General features: G+C 42.3%; 1 protein-coding gene across 2 annotated transcripts in view; it reads right to left on the bottom strand.

Moving 5' to 3' along the window:
* RAP1A (RAP1A, member of RAS oncogene family) overlaps positions 1-11381 on the bottom strand; it is an 89415-nt gene extending 78034 nt beyond the window's left edge. Inside the window, exon 1 of one of the 2 annotated variants that reach the window (XM_033152945.1) lies at positions 11190-11381. The gene's annotated coding sequence lies outside the window, so the exon portion shown is untranslated. The remainder of the gene's footprint in view (positions 1-11189) is intronic. The other variant, XM_033152944.1, reaches the window with a different exon arrangement.
* Positions 11382-16365: the final 4984 nt, after the last annotated feature.

The following is a 16365-nucleotide window of genomic DNA, read 5'->3' as shown; positions in this document are numbered from 1 at the left end:
TGAAGGTTTAATTTAACACATAGGAGGTGACAAACTAAATGTACCTTGCTAATAAAGCAGCAAACCAAACAAATGCTGCTAAAGCACCCTGAACTGCACTGTACCCAACGTAAGTACACTTTCTTTAGTTATCAGGTTAATACATAATGCAAATTTTCACACCAAGAAACTGCACACAAGAAACAGGAGCCAAATCACCGGATTTCAGATCAGAATTGAAACTAACACGTAAGTGGGGAGTAACTTCACTGAAGCCACAAGACTTGAAAGCAGAATTACCACTAAAGAACCACTTGTTAAAGGCAATGGGGGGGGGCACCCGAAAGAATGATTATTATTATTAAATATGAAAGGGTTGCATTCACCAACATTTTATTCAGAGCAGCCCCACTGAAATTATTCAGTAGGTCTACTAGGTGTCTCACGCACACTGGATACAACCCATAGTATTCTGACTTCTCACCTGCAAAAATCTCAAACCACTGGTATCTTTTTAAATGGGCATTCTTATAACCAAACCAGAATTTTCTATAAACAGAGTGCAATTCTTCCAGTTATGAACATACAGCTGAAGTGATCTGCTAACTCATAACTCATGCACAATGCACCATCTGCTAGGACGACAAGCTCGTATTGCACACAGATTAGGGATTCTGAAACCATCAACCCTGTGCACCAACGGAGGTGCACCTTATCAGGAGCCAAGTGAAGCTGCAAGAAAACCAGGCCCAATCCATTTCAAATTGTTAAGACTGAAAACTACCATCTTAGAAAAGTCTTGCAAATATATGCTTACAAAAGTTACTGGCTCACAAAACATTTTACGAGTTGGCTTGTTAGTCATTTGTGGTAGCACATCAGTGGCCCAAGGAGCCAACTCTCTTGTCATTTACAGGGAAATAAGTCCAACCAGTTATTGTTACCAGCTGCAGACATCTTGGGGAGTGGATGCTTAAAGCCCGACTTAGAAAGAAAAAAACACCATGTACACTGAATGAGGCGAAAGCAGCTTAGAATCCATACATGCTTGTCAGCTTTATTTTAACTGCTTAGCATTTATTAATTTATATCCTGCTCTGCCACTGCAAGTAGTCAGAGAGACATACAACCCAGGCAGAAAAGGGAAGCCTGAGGTTCCTGTTGTACATAAGCCCCATCTAATAAGGTTCCTACTGATAACTGAGCATTCAACAGACGCTGCCTGTTCCCTTATTACATTTCGCTCTGTCATCAAAAGGCTAAAAAGTTACTTTCATTTCTTAAATAAAGTTCTCAAGAAGCAAAAAGTACAGTGGGTACAATTCTACATGATATGCAAACATTTCATTTACCCAGGGAAGGTTCACAATGCTCTGTGGCGTCACAAAGTGCTCCTGTTCAGTGTACAGTACAAACCTCACTCCTGCTCTGGCATGGTTTTTCATCCCCTTTCAAAAACAGCCAAGTCAGAGTTATGTGGCCACCCAATCCATCAACCCAATGCCGTGGGGGGCATGTTCCACTCTCATCTCTGAACTTTGAAACAGAGGCAATTATTTGGGGGAGATACTTTCGCACACCTAGAGATTCCAAACATTTGCAATGCCCCCTATTGCTTTCTAGCCAAGAAAAATTGTTTGGTCACATATGCAAGCTCTTGAACCATTCAGATTGTATTTTTAATCAGTATTCCTGCAGTCCAGGGGGTAGGACTAGTTAATCCATTTGGGTCCCTACCAATTTTCCCCTCCTTTAAAACTTATTATTAGTATTATTATTGCATCTGTATCCTGCCCTTGCACAGTGGATCACACAACTGAAAAGAGTAATGTTCAAAATGAAGCTTCACAGGTAGAAGGGATTATAACAAACCATGCTTAGATTTGAAATGTTGTTTCCCATCTATGCTCAAGTCAATGCTTGGAGAAAATAAGTTACTAGCTATGCTCCTTGAAAACAACACATTTCATTTGACCTTTGAGGATTCTCTGTTGCAGGCTGCTTAGACATTTATTAGGAAAAGCAAGATCAAATCGATTCAGAACATATTCAACTGGGGTCTGAGAGCTTAGATTAAAACCCTTTAATCTCATAGCAGAGAATTCTCTATGAAGTGGAATCGAGACAACATGATTTATACCATAACCAGGTTTTATCCTTGGAGCCTTATATTGTAAGAACAAATAATACTTTCTGAACTAGTAAAAATGACAGCTTCACATGGCAGTCATAGAACAGCACATTTTGCAGCTGGTTGCAATGTTCACAAGAGTGCACAATGTTTCATAGAATGCATAAGCATCCAGAACCAAGCCCAGAAATAAAATTTCTTAAAGGACATCCGGGGTGGGGGGAGGCGGAGGCGGAGAGAGAGAGGACAGAATAGTGTTTTCCTATATAATACTTTATTTTTAAAAACATTAATCATACTGCAATTTGCAAGGTCACTTATAGAGAGAGAAGTACATTGGGGGTAAAAACAGAGTAGGGGAGATAGAACTACAAAAGATTGGAAGGATCAGGGCAGGGCAGGCTTTGCCCCACTCATCTGTCATGACCACAAAGGTCCCCCCCCCCCTGCTCTGAGTTGGGTGGGGATGTGGAGTGTTCGGCAATGTTTGGGGGAGTCTGGGGAGTTATGGGTGATAAATGCGGCTGGCAAGCAGGGGAATAGCTCCCAGCAACTATTTTAAAATATTTGTATTCATAGGGTTCCAATACAGAAATCAGGCTTAAATTAGTTCCATTCTCTCCAGCTAATTGAACTTAATATAAATGGGAACAAACTCTTGTCTTGTTGCTTATGCAGAAGAGTTGTGTTTATGGGTTCTCTAGACAAGCACAGAAAACTAAAAAATTGGAGTTTCCAGATGAGCCCTTTATCCAGCATTAATGATGTGAAGACTGTCCACGGAACTTGTCTTCCCCACCCTGGTGCCCTCCAGATGATGTCGGGGCTCCCATATGCCCCAGCCAGCCTGATCAACAAGCAAGGATGATGGGAGCTGTAGTTCGACAACATCTTGAGGTCACCAAGTTGGGGGAAACTGCTCCAAGGTTCCAACTGACAAAGGAGGCTATCGTAGGGCATGACAACTGATCCTGATGTAATGCAAAGGTGGTCACCTATAGGAATGTACATGCTTACAGAGCATTACATAAGTTCCCCCCCCCTTTAAATTACCAAAATACGTAACATTAAAGTTGAAGCCAAACAACAAGCCATCTTTAGAGCAACTTGCATATGTGCTAAATCTTTTGGGATGGAAAGTGAACACAACTTGAATGCGCCAACTTGACAGTCTTCAACTCAAATGCATATACTATGCCAGCAGATCTAACAGCTGAATAATAAGGTTTCCTTCAGCCCTAAATAAAGATACTTGGTAGTTTCCTGTGTCTAACAAAGACAATAATCTTTCCCTCTCAGCTGGATTTCGGAGTTTCTTTAACGTGCTGCCACTGTGCCAGGCACATGAAGGAAACAGAGACACATGCCAGCAGAGGCACAACATCCTTTGATGACATCCTGACTAGGCTACAAAAAGGATCACAACCTCGCCCACACTAAAACAAAAAACAAAACATCAGGCAGGTTTTAAGTTAAGGGGTTGAGGAGGAGATCAAAGTAGTATCAAACATGGAAGGATGTATTGACTGAAATGGAGAGAGTCACATGCATTTGTTTCTCTGGTGCAATCACAGAACATGCTATCTTGCTTCTTCCTCTTTGCCTAAAGCCCTTTATTTCCCTTAATCTTTGCCTATTCTTCATTTGGCCTCTTGGCTATGTCTTGATCCTGATTGATTTCTTTCTCCTCACCCCACCCCACCCCATGGTTGGCCTCCAAAGCTATGCTAAGCCAGGGCTTACGAGGAGGCATGTGATGCAAGCCCTAGTAGTTCCATTCTCAAAATGCAGAATGCAAACACTCCCACTTACTGCAAGTGCACTGTGATTCCAGTGCTGGATTTTTAATCTGTGTCCACACCAAGTGATCTCTACTGCATATGTATCGTGCACTTTGTTATAGAGACACTAGTTTGGTGTGCTGTTTCTCAAACCAGCTTCACACAAACTGGCATCCTTAATCAAAACAAAATCGAAAATTCTTTCTAGTAGCACCTTAGAGACCAACTGAGTTTGTTCCTGGTATGAGCTTTCGTGTGCATGCACACTTCTTCAGATACACCTGTAACTGGCATCCTTAAGTTGCTCCTAACTAGTTTCTAGTCAAGGTGTGTGCGAACACCTCTGCATGGGAAGTAAAGGAATCACAGAAACAAACTGAAGCCATGCTGATGTGAACAGTGGGGGGGAACCTGTAAAACACACACACACAACCCCACTTCACTGCACAATAAGACAGTAAAGGGAACACACCCTAAGACGGAACCAAGAATAATCATTTGCTGTTAATTTTTCTGTCCTTACAGAGGGAGAGGGGAGAAAGAAGGGCTACTATGAGGAAGTCAAGCATGCTTAAAATGATATATAGCCTATATCATGTTTGTCTATCAGCCATTCTAGTCAGAAGTCATGGACATTTTGGCCCTAATTTATTCATAACATAACTGATTGTGTAACCAATGTGCACTTTAGAACTTTATGCTCCATTGCACACTTTATCACTAAATGGAACATAAGATAGATTGTATTTGCAATCCTACCCAATTACTGTAAAAAGCTGATTAAACTGTGTTTTTCTCATGAGAATGTTATGCAAGAAGACTTTTTTTCCCCCCTGCTGAAAGGCGCCACCATACAGGAAAGAAACTCACCTCAGTTATTAATGCTAGGATTAGACTGCATTGCCACAGTTCTGATACTTCAGCAGTAAACACAAATAGTGCTCAGTTGCTAAGGTATAGCCAGAAAATAAGGAGTATTCCTGTATGCAATTTCGTATTATGTTCCATTTCCAAACAAGGAAGCTGGGCAGATTCAGCCTTGGTTTATTTTGCAATCCATGGGGATTTCTAAAATCCAGGAGCTTTGGCTGCATATGTACATCTGGTAATTTTAGAAGCAGTCAACTACTGGAAACTACAGGGCTCACCAGAACCGTGCTTTTTTTCCTTCCTATCACTTATTTAATAGAAAGGAAACATTTTACTTTACTCACTCCCAACAAATGCTGGGCGTCGAATCCCTAACCGGTACCCTATGAACCCTCAAGAGCCTACAATTCAACTGTTACATGGGTATGTGAATGAACAGATTGAAAACCATTATACATTTCCCCAAATTCCCAATGGTTACTTATTCAATGAGGATTTAGGTATTTGGCCTTTCAGAGGAATCCTAAGACCTCTGAATTCAGAGCAAAGTCAATAGTCACAAGAGATAACCTGGTATTGAAAGAAGATTAAAGAGCAACTTCTCTCTCTTCTTCAGTGACTGAATCAAGTTGGCTATCACAATCGCACTCTAAAAAGATAACCAATTCTAATCCTTAGGAAGGGCAGATATGATTGCTGAAGATTCACTGGCATTAGGCTACACTGCTGTTTCCTGAAGCAGTGTGCAAACGGTGGATGACAAGACCTGTATATGTAAATGGCAGCAGACACATGTCAGGGAGCCCTAGGAACACATGCATACATATATAAAGACAGAGATGATGATGATGATGATGATTATATATTCACACTTTTAAATAACTGTATCAAACACCAGGGTACACACAGCAATCACAAGGAGCCACCCAGAGTACTGCTGAGTAGCAAATTCACAAGACTACTGTGATATTTTATATCCATGGTCTTCTGAGGAGGGTTGCAAATGGTGCTTTATTGAGACAATGGTGTGTGCCATGACAAAACACTGCAGTTTCATAAGCAAGCCCCCTATTTCAGAGCATCACAGCTCTACGACATTCTAAAGAATTTACACCAGAATTCTAACATATTCCTCATTTTTTACATTCTGATCTGGAAATCTGCCACATGCTTAAGCATTTCTCCCACTGAAATGAAAGGGACTAGTGTACCATGATCTTTTTGAAGTTTTACATGCAACGAAATGTTATGTTATAGATGCTACACCATTTTGCTGCAAGTCTTCACAGTGTTTCCTTACACCATCACTCTCACACACATGAAGCTCACACTTCACTGTGGGTATTCTGCTGCAAGTAAACATTTATAAGGCTGGTAAAGAAAGCCACAAGTTGCAGCTCAACCATAGCTTCTACAGTGCAAAACCAATCAAGTCGTTTAGAAATAAGCAATTCTGTACGAGCACACATTTGTAAAGGCTCAGTTAAACAAAGATTTGGTTGTTGTTGTTGTTCGTGCACTATAGCTGCCAAGCTCAATTCTACTTTATGCCAACAATGCCCTCCTGAGTGTGGGAGGGGGCATGAAATCTATAGCATTTGGCACATCAGAGCACACACTCGCTCTGTGTGTGGCTTCAACTGTGAACTGTTCTGATAGTCTTTATGCAACTGCTTCAAAGAAAAGTATTAGCACACAAAACTGTAAATGTTCTGCACTAAAACTCAGCTCCAACAGTTACTGCTGAAACTGAGGTTGTAAAGGAAACTTACAATGGAATAAGTTCAACTGAACCATGTGGAACTTACTTCTGAGTCAGTATGCATAGGAGCATGATGTTACTGTAATCTTGCACATATTTACTTGGGAATAAGGGGGAGTTCCAAGAGCTTCAAGAATCACTAGCACTGCATGGTGTTTCTTGCAGCAGACCCAGGAGGTTGTATTAACATGGATACACACATAATGTGCAGGGCTGCCCTTAGTCCTAATGTCAACAGGGCTTAGTTCCATGTTAGGCATGCTTAGATTTGACAAGTTAAAGGTCCAATCAAACTTACTCAAACTCTAGCCAAAATATACAATTACTGTATTTTGCCCCTAATTTGAGCCCTGCATTTAATTGCCCTTTAAATACTACAAGGACCTAATACTGTTTCCTTGATGGTATCTATGAAGGTTAAAGAGACCAGGAGAGAGGTGAGGAGAGCCAAACATTTATAAAATACAATATAGATATTAGAAGAGAAGAACTCATAATCTATCCTGAATATTTAAGTCTTGTGGCCTTTTGAAACAATAGCAGTTTCTCTGAAGTGTTTGTTTTGAGGAAAATACTGTGCATGAAAATATATTTATTTATAGAAACAGAAGAACACAGGACTTCCTGTTTTTAGCTCAGCTCCACCTTAAAAGCTATACTTTTTCTCCTGCTGATTTATACTGCAATTAAATGCACTTCTTTGCAATTGCCAAATAAAAACAGTTGCATTTTATTCATTCGCTGTTGTGAATATATAGAGAGAGGGGAGGGGGGAGGGGAACACTCAACTTTTACACTGCAATAGGATGCAAAGATTGGCCTTGTCAAAATCACTATAACAGGATCATAACAATGTCAGAAAAATCATAATAGGATAATCTCCAAAATCCGCCCCTGCAAAGATTAAAAACTTATTTAACAAATATTTAAAACAATCCACTCAGCACCTTTCTTGCACAAATCCCATTAAAATAAGTGTAACTGCACAAGAAATCTGTTTTCATACTACCATCATTCATTTCAATGGCATCTGCACTGGAGAGGCTCCCAGAGGCATATAACTTAAATGTTTCATGTCCTTAAAAAATAGGTTGTAACAGCTGAGATCAAACACATTCCTGATAATTATATTTAAAATGCTTCTATGCTTGCATAGAGGAGTTACAATCTATATGATAATTTGTAAGTACCACCCCCCCCCCATTCTGAGAAGTGTCCTTTTGAGGGGGGCCACAGGAGGAATGGTGGAGCTAGAATCAATGCCATATCAGTTGTATTAAACCCTTTTAAAAATAATTAAACCAGAGACACTGTGTATTCAGTTACAAATCCCGACATACAGATATAGCTAATTACTGCTATAGTTATGGCAAATGGAATATGATAGTAAATTTCATGCCAGCTTCCCCATCATCGGCGCAAGATGGCAACATCAATGTTAAAAATATCTCAGATTTGAGATACAGGAGTATTTTCATTTCAGTTTTAAACAATGCCACAGTAATTCTATCAAGATGAGCTACTGCTTATATAGGTTTTTTGAAAACGCATACAGAAGACTCCACTTATTTCATACCAGTTTCTCATTGATACCACAGCTCTGATTATAGACGTCTCAACTGCATCTGGAAATTTTCCACACTCTTTCTAGCAAGCAAGCTAACATCTAATGGTACGTGAATACCACCTCAGGGATTACTAATGCAGTAAGTCAACTGTTTTGAAAGTTTTGCAGTCACACAAAATATAACACAGACATTGCACAATATATGTAGGATGGTTAGACATTCAGAAATTGAAACACAATATGCCAAGTAATCTACATGCCAAAGTTATCTATAATAACTTTAAGTCCTTCACACAAGTCAGATATCAACCACCACCAAGGACTCTTTAAATGGATGCAGGCTTGGATGGCATGAGCCTACCATTCAGGAAGGAAGTGATGTATATAGAACAAAATTGCTCACTCCACACTACGTTGAAATAGAAGACTGGTACCAAAAGGAGACAACATGACCACTCTTACTTCCTCACGCCCCACCCGTGACATTTTGCAAATAGTAACAATATCTCCCAAAAGGAAACACAATACAGTATACTCTTTCAAAATAGGAAGTACTACAGACAGGCAACTGCATTAATGACAGGAGAGGCTCACCCCGGCCGCCCCCACCAAAAAAAGAAACCTTGCTCACTGGTGTCACGGGGGGGGGGGGGACAGCACAAGACCAGTTTGTTGCAACACTGCCAAGTTTGACAATTCAGTAGTACTGCCAACTACAGAAGCCACCAGCAACTCAAAAACATTAATAAACGTGTCAGAGCAGCCTGCAAAGTTGCCTCAAGTTCCCCACTAATATTTCACCTCCAAATGTCAGTGCTATCAAGGGAGAAAAAGAGAGAAAACACACACACTTAATTTAGTCAGCTTTCGGAAACAACAAAATACACGCTGTCCTCACAATGGTTCTACTCCACACCAGGATGGTAAGGTGAGATGGCATTCCAGGCACTGCATCTACAATACTAAGACTGTGGTGCCATGACTAAACTGGGCAGACAACGTCACCTTAGGAAGCACTGTGGAAAGAATCACTGTTAACCAGCAGCCCAAGTTCCTGGAAAACAGAAATTCCTATTCCAAATGATTTCTAATGACCCCACTTACTACTCTCACTATGTGGAAGGAGGCCAGGCATGCTCTGGTGATACCTTTTGGATGGTGCCAATGGCAACAACACGAGGCATCGCAAGTCCCTCCCTGCGCCATTTTGAATTACCCATTCATCAAAAAGACTTTCCTGCCAATGCTTGGACACTTTTTAATTTCCGAGGCTATGCTTTGCAACTTGCAGTGTTCCGAGCACAAACTTGAAACCAAATTTCATTTTAAAAATTAAAAATCACTGGGACAGAAGTGTGTGTGTGTGTGTATGAGAGAGAGAGAGCGCGGCTACTGCTAGAGAAAAAGAGGGACGACTATTTAAAACAAAAACAAAAAAAACACTAATCTGGAAGCAGCCAAAAGCATTGCCATAAAGTCAAGGGATGTATTTTGACCCAAACTGGGACCCTCAGCAAAAACACAATTACACAGCAGAAGACAAGACCTACCTCCTCAGGAGCTCGGCAGCAGAGTGGCAGCAACAGGATGAACCCTGCAAGCGGTACAGAGAAGCCAAGCTGCCGGGGATCTTCCCACCAACCACAACAACCCAAAACAGAGAAGTAGAGGGGTCTCTGGCACCGTTTCTTTTCCTGATATCCTGTTGCATGGGAAACTGTGGGGAAATCCTGTATTTTACTTCCCTATTACTGGCGCAAGCAAGAAACTTAAGTCCAAGTGGAGTGTGGTGGGGTGGGTGAGCAACACTGGCCACAAGTTAACAATGTGCCATTCTAGGCGTTGCCTGCCAATGATTTGCCTTTCCCCAATGCAGATGGGTCACGACCCCAAAGTGAACCAAAGCAACCTTGTGGGAGGGTCGCCAAGATGTTAGTTTGGGAGACACAAGTTAATAAGCATGTTCCGCTTATTATACTGGTGGTGGAAGTGAAGAGCAGATCCCAGAGTTCAGATCCTATTGGTTAAACTGCCTTATATCGCCTCTCCCCTCCCCCAGAAAATGTTGTTACACACCACAAGAGGTTCTGTGAACAGAAGGAGTGACCACCATGTCCAGCCAAAGACATCAAAATAGTAACCAGAAGGCGTAAGGAACATTTGCCTGCCTGGCAGCCACTCCCAACAGAGATGCCTTAGAAGGAAGGAAGGATTCCAGTTTATGTACGCCCTACAAAGAAAAATCCCACCATTCAACTAGCCCTGGTAGAGGAAGGAAGGCCCCCCCCATCACATAAATGCATCCACATCAACCATAATAGGAGCTCCTAGCACAACACACCCCTTTCTCGATGGAGCAGCCTGGGTTCTCCTGCTTCCAGGATGCAGTTGGGACACCCTCCCCCGCCTAAATAGCAGCTATCCTTCATTAACCGACGGGCAGAGCAACCCAATCACACAAAGGGGGGGGGGAGGATTTATCCAGAGGCAAGTCTTTAAAAACAGCGCAGAGGAGGGGGTGTCAAAGAAAAAAACGTGTCTCTGTACTGTCAAAATCGCACAAAACCACCCCCCCCCCACCCAACACCAACATGCAATCTGGGGTCCTGACTCCTGTCACCCTTTGATCCTCATCACCCCTGGGTGGGTCAGGACCCCCCCCCCCACTCTGCAATCCACACCCCCCCCCCCTCGCCCCGCCAAGCACACACACGTACCCTGCCTGCACTCCGGCCAGGCACTTCCCTGGCCGGGCTCCAGCCTGGCTGTCAAGGCTCCTCTCCTTTTCCTGGCCGGGTGCAAGACCTCCCCACCCGCTTCCCCGTCCCCTCCAACCTTCCTGGTGGGGGGGGGGGTGAAGCGGGGAGACGCATCGGCTGCTTTCCTTACCCAGGAGGGAGCACACCCTGACCCCTCCCTGCCGGGCCCTGAGCCAAGGGGAAGCAGCAGGGCCCCTCGGCCTGGCGGCGGGCGGGAGGCGAGCCGGCCCCGTACTGGGCCGGGAGGGAGGGAGGGAGGGACCGGGAGACCGAGCGAGCCGCCGCCGCCTCTGCGGCCGCAGCAGCACCCCAGCTGCCCCTTCCTGCGCACCTTACTCACCCCGTCGCCGCTGCCTGCCGGGGCGAGCCAAGCCGGCCGCCCGCTCGCTCGCTTCCGTCCTTCTTTCCTTCCTTCCTTCCTCCGGCTCTCCGCTCGCTGCCTGCCTGCCTGCCTTGCTGGGCTTGAGGCGCGGCAGCTCCAGTGCGCGGCGGCGGCGGCAGCTCATCCGCTCCGCCCCTCTTCCCTCCCTTCGCTTCCCTCCTCGGGCTCGGGGAGGAGCCTCCGCGCCGGCGGAGGAGGAGCCAAAGCGGCGGAGGGGCGGAGCGGCGTGCTCGGCCCGGGCAGGAGGGGGTCAAAGCGCCGGCGCTCACGTTGCGCCACTTTCGTTTTGGAGGAGAGGCGAGGGGTGCGAGTACCGGTAATGAAGTCTACAGCAGATATTAGATCGGTGCCGGATTTACAAGCTGAACAAACCATAGCTTAGGGCCGCCCCACTCTCTTGGGGCGCCCAAAAAATTAAAAGGGGGACAAAAACCTGGATGTACATTTCCCAAATATAAGATTAAAAAAACAAATAAAATAATACCTACATACAGCAACAGTGTTTTGTGTTGTGTAGGTTCCTATGATGTAAGTAACAGGCCCCCCAATCATTTTAAGTTAGAGCTTAATAATTATTTCACTATTAATATACTTCTTAATTGTATTTCACTATTAATATACTTTTTAATTGTATTTCAGTTCAACAATGACTTCGACAAAATACATATTTTGTTATGTGCAAATGGCTTTAGATACCTATTAGGTCCATAAATTACCATGTAGCATATATTCAACACAAAAAACAGCAACAATTTGTTGTTGACAAAGGACAGCTGGACATATAAAGGGCCCCTGTTACCTTCAGTAGCTTAGGGTCTCATCAAACCTAAATCCGGTCCTGATACGAGATAATAGATATTTATATAGATAAAGTACACACACATGCCCTTGTGAAAGGGGGGAGGGGGCTGCTCGTTTTAAATGCTTCATACCAGTAAGTAATAAATCGTTGAAGATAGAAAATTAGCAGAGCAGGAAGAGGGCTAGGCTAGGGCGGTGAGGAAATATTCCTGTGTGTTAAAGTGTTAAAAAAGAAGACAGCATTCAAGAAAGGGGTGATGTGGTCACTGTAGTTTTTGCTTCTGTACTATTTATTTATTTCCGACTACATTTTATTAGGATTTATAAAGAGAAATACAAAGCTTATCTATCAAATGTCTTTTTTGTCCAAAACTATAAAAAAAGATCAAAATACAATAAAAACATAGGGGGAAAGAGAGAAAAAGAAAAGCAGGAAAATAGAGGGAAAAGATTAAGAAGAAGAAATTGGCAAGAGATATAAAGAGAGAGAGAGAGAGAACGTATTCTGTACTATTTACACAATCATTTAGGGTTTGCCCAACCTGTAACAAGCAAAACATTTACTGTCTATGTTACAGGGGGCAGAAGTCACAACGCACAATACCAAGCCTTGGGTTCAGCCCGATGCAAAGCCAAAATAGGCCTCTCTCACACCATGTGCAGGACTGAGCATAGATCAACTGCTTGTGAGCATCACAGCTGACTGGGAACCAGAGCTGAAACACTTGTGTGAAACTGAATGAGCCTACCTCTCCCCAAGCCAGAGGATTCCTGGCCTCTTCTCCACTGTGAGTTTGTGAGTCATCCTAAGACTCTTCTAGTCCCACATAGAGATTTCTCAGGAGACAGATGAGGTGATCAGGCACTTCCATTTCTTTAAGAACTTGCCATAGTTTATTGTGGTCGACACAGTCAAATGCTTTTGCGTAGTCAATGAAGCAGAAATTAATCATCAAATTAGATGTTTAAAAAAGAAACCTCTACTACTTATGCAGAGCTGTTTTCATGCATGCTTAATTGCAGCCAGATAGGGGTGAATTTCAACAGAAAATGGGTTCTACAGAGTGCTGAACCAGAAGAGAAGCATGTTCTAGACTGGGGGCCCATAACCATTTCCTCTCTAAAACGAAAGCCAGGTTAAGCACACTCATTTAAGCATGTGGCACAGGTCACGTATTGTTCAGTCCTTTATGACATTCAAAGAAAGTTACTCCATGTGTGCTTAGAATGGTAGCCTTAGTGCCAACAATGCTTTAGCCCTCAATAAACAAATGGAAGGCTGTTGTATTTGTTTTTCACACATTTGTGCACAACTTCCAAAACTCTTCTGGTTAAAAATCACTCTGAAATAAAATAAGAAAGAGCCCTGTGTCTTTGAGGGGAAATCAGGGTTGACGTTTTGCTGGCCTTGGTGAAGGACACGGTTTGCATGCTTCTCATCCCACTGCATTCCACATATAGAAGCTGATTGGGCTGGCAAATGAAGCCTGCTTCAGTGATGACACCAATATAGTGTCCATCTATACATTGAAACAAAGAGAAGGACTTGAAAGGTAAAAGGATGGTGCACAGTAGATGTACATCTTCTCTAAAGAATTCACATCAGGCATAGCAAAATGTAGTGCTTTACATGAAATCAGCAATAAGACATGGGTCACCTAGATGCCAGCAACCTATAATACCTTTGTAAGTCCTGTTGTTAAGCCCTTGGTGGAATTTATGCTGGCAGTAGTTAGGATTCCAAAGAGGGTATTCATCCTAACCAAGTATTAAAACACTTCCTTAGAATTCCTCCAACTGTCTTGGTAAATATGGATCTTTAGAAGCAGCAACATATGCTTCTCTTAGCCCTTGCCACTTCCAGACCTCACACCAAGAATTTTGTTTAGGACCACATTATACAAATGTAAACAGCACTGTGGGTTTTTTGGAGTAAGGATCGTCAGAAGCATTTGCGATGGCTTGGATAACAGAGGAACAAACCATGCCAAAGCAGAGAGCAAGCAATTAAGTAGATAAGTTTTTTTCTCCTTATCAGAATAGAAAAATGTGTGGTTAACTGTTAACAGCACAATGAAGAGTGTGACTGGTGCAGTGTACAAGGAAACTCAATTATATGGATGCTGTTTGCTTTGTTTCCAGTGCGAGGCTGGCTTATTTTGAATTATTTCCGGATTAAACAGTTAGCCTGTCTCCTACCATATACTAAAATGCAGCTTTGTTTTCTTCACAGTCTTTTTGGCCCTTGAACATCTACAGTTGGCCATGAAATCCCTTTTGGTGGACTGGATCTTCACTTCAGAACATGCTCTTTAACGTCTCTCGTTGCCTTAAGTATTCATTGTGTTGTCATGAAAAGCTTTTATTGCAAAACTCATAAAACTAGTTAAAGACATGTCCTGTGGTAGATGACAAATGGCCATAAAGTTATTCAAATGCTGCTGCAGGACTGTAAAACTTCCTTGATGATGGAAAAAGACACTGCAGTTGTTGGAAACCCTTGAATTAAAAAAAAAATAGCTGAGGGAACAGATGAGAAACTATGCATCTTGCTCAATGTTTCACAGAATATAGAATAAGAGTAATCTCTGTGCATATGAAGAGAATTAAATATGCCCTGACCCTTGATAGTTTTGCATTCTGTTTTCCCTCCTTCAGAGTTTGCTTTGGATTTGAAGGTCTATCTTGCTAAGTGCCTCGTGGTAGGCTTTCTCCAACATTAGTGCCCCCTCAGGCAGTTTATCAGCTGGTGATGGCAGCAAGCAACAAGTAGCCCTGTGATAAGTGCAAGGCAGCTGTGAGCAACCCACCGTTTTAATTACCGGTACTATTGCTCTTGTTATTTATTCAATATATTACCCGCCCTTCACCATCAGCTCCCAGGACAGGTTACAACAATTGAAAGGTCAATTTGCCCATAAAGCTTCTCACATAGCTCCAGTGGGGCTACCATTTTAATGTTCAACATTGGCCTGGAATGACATTCTATCAAGAGCATTATGGGTAATTTAAATGGCAGGTGTCCCAGGGGCACATATCCCAGCAGCTCCCCAAGGGTACTGGCACCCACCCCTCCCCTTCTTTCACACATGCCACATTTTGCGTCCTGAAAAGAGTAACAAATAATATAAGTAGAAACAGAGTTGTAGCCGTGTTGGTTTGCCGTAGTCAAAACAAAATTAAAAATTAAAAAAATCCTTCCAGTAGCACCTTAGAGACCAACTAAGTTTGTTCTTGGTATGAGCTTTCGTGTGCATGCACACTTCAGAGTTGAAGTACTTCAGCAAAATTACTCTTCACTTCGTTGTGTGTCTCCAGGAGATACAGATCTTCCCATTTTCAAAGGTGATGAAAGAGGAATCCATTTAAAATTAATTTATACATGGAATCTTCCAGTTCCGACCCAATCAAGCTTTACCTGCATTATTCCAGCAAGTTGCTCATACATTATTGGTTCTTTTGTTTTTAAGTCCAACTATATATATATCTCACATCCAAAGAGACAAGCCCCATGTGGTACTATATTTCTACAACTTTTAAAATAAGTATTTTACACAGTTATATGCACTTTTGTTTATCTGTATTTGTGCTGGAGTGTATATGCATATAATATTATATGTGTAATAGTGCATATAATTTGCTAGAATTTGGAATGTATTTTAAATGGAGACCTTAAAAAACCACTCCTCATTGAGATCAATAATAAGGAAAAACAAACATGCAAATTAGTTCAATGTCAAAATTATCAGAAAATTTCTTCCCTAATTGTAGATTTTATGGAGCAATGCAGTAGATAGCTTGTTGCATACTCCAGAAGATCACTGAATGTCATCTAATGGAATGTCCCTTTTAGTCAAATCAACAGCACCAATTGAGGCATGAATACTTTCCAGCTATGGTCTGCAGCAGGGATTTTAATAATCATACTGATCACCCATTGCTCATCATACGTTGACAAGGGTGCAGAGCAAGTTCAAAGAGCAAGTTGTATTCACGTAAGCTGGCCAGTCTGTTTCACAAATTTTTGAGTTATTGACATATGACATTGCGAGGAAGACCACCTGAAGGCCAGGCACCAAATCTGCCTATATGTGATGGTTTGTGCAGTGCTTGGTTTTCCTCAAATGCCATAGAATATATTGCTGCTGGAAATCAGTCCAAATTTACTAAGAAGCCCATAAAAAGTTTTTATTGCCAGATAAAACCATTGCTGTGTGCATATTGAATAAATGCTTTTAATTCTCAAATGGCACAGTGAGAGACTCCAAAGATTATGCCCTTACTTAGGTCCTGCGGCGAATCAGCATTTTCCAAGAATCCATTAAGAACGATG

This window comes from Lacerta agilis, chromosome 6 (genome assembly GCF_009819535.1).
Source record: "Lacerta agilis isolate rLacAgi1 chromosome 6, rLacAgi1.pri, whole genome shotgun sequence".
Taxonomy (NCBI): domain Eukaryota; kingdom Metazoa; phylum Chordata; class Lepidosauria; order Squamata; family Lacertidae; genus Lacerta; species Lacerta agilis.
Note: the sequence above shows the minus strand (reverse complement) of the source record. Positions and strands in the feature narration are given on the sequence as shown.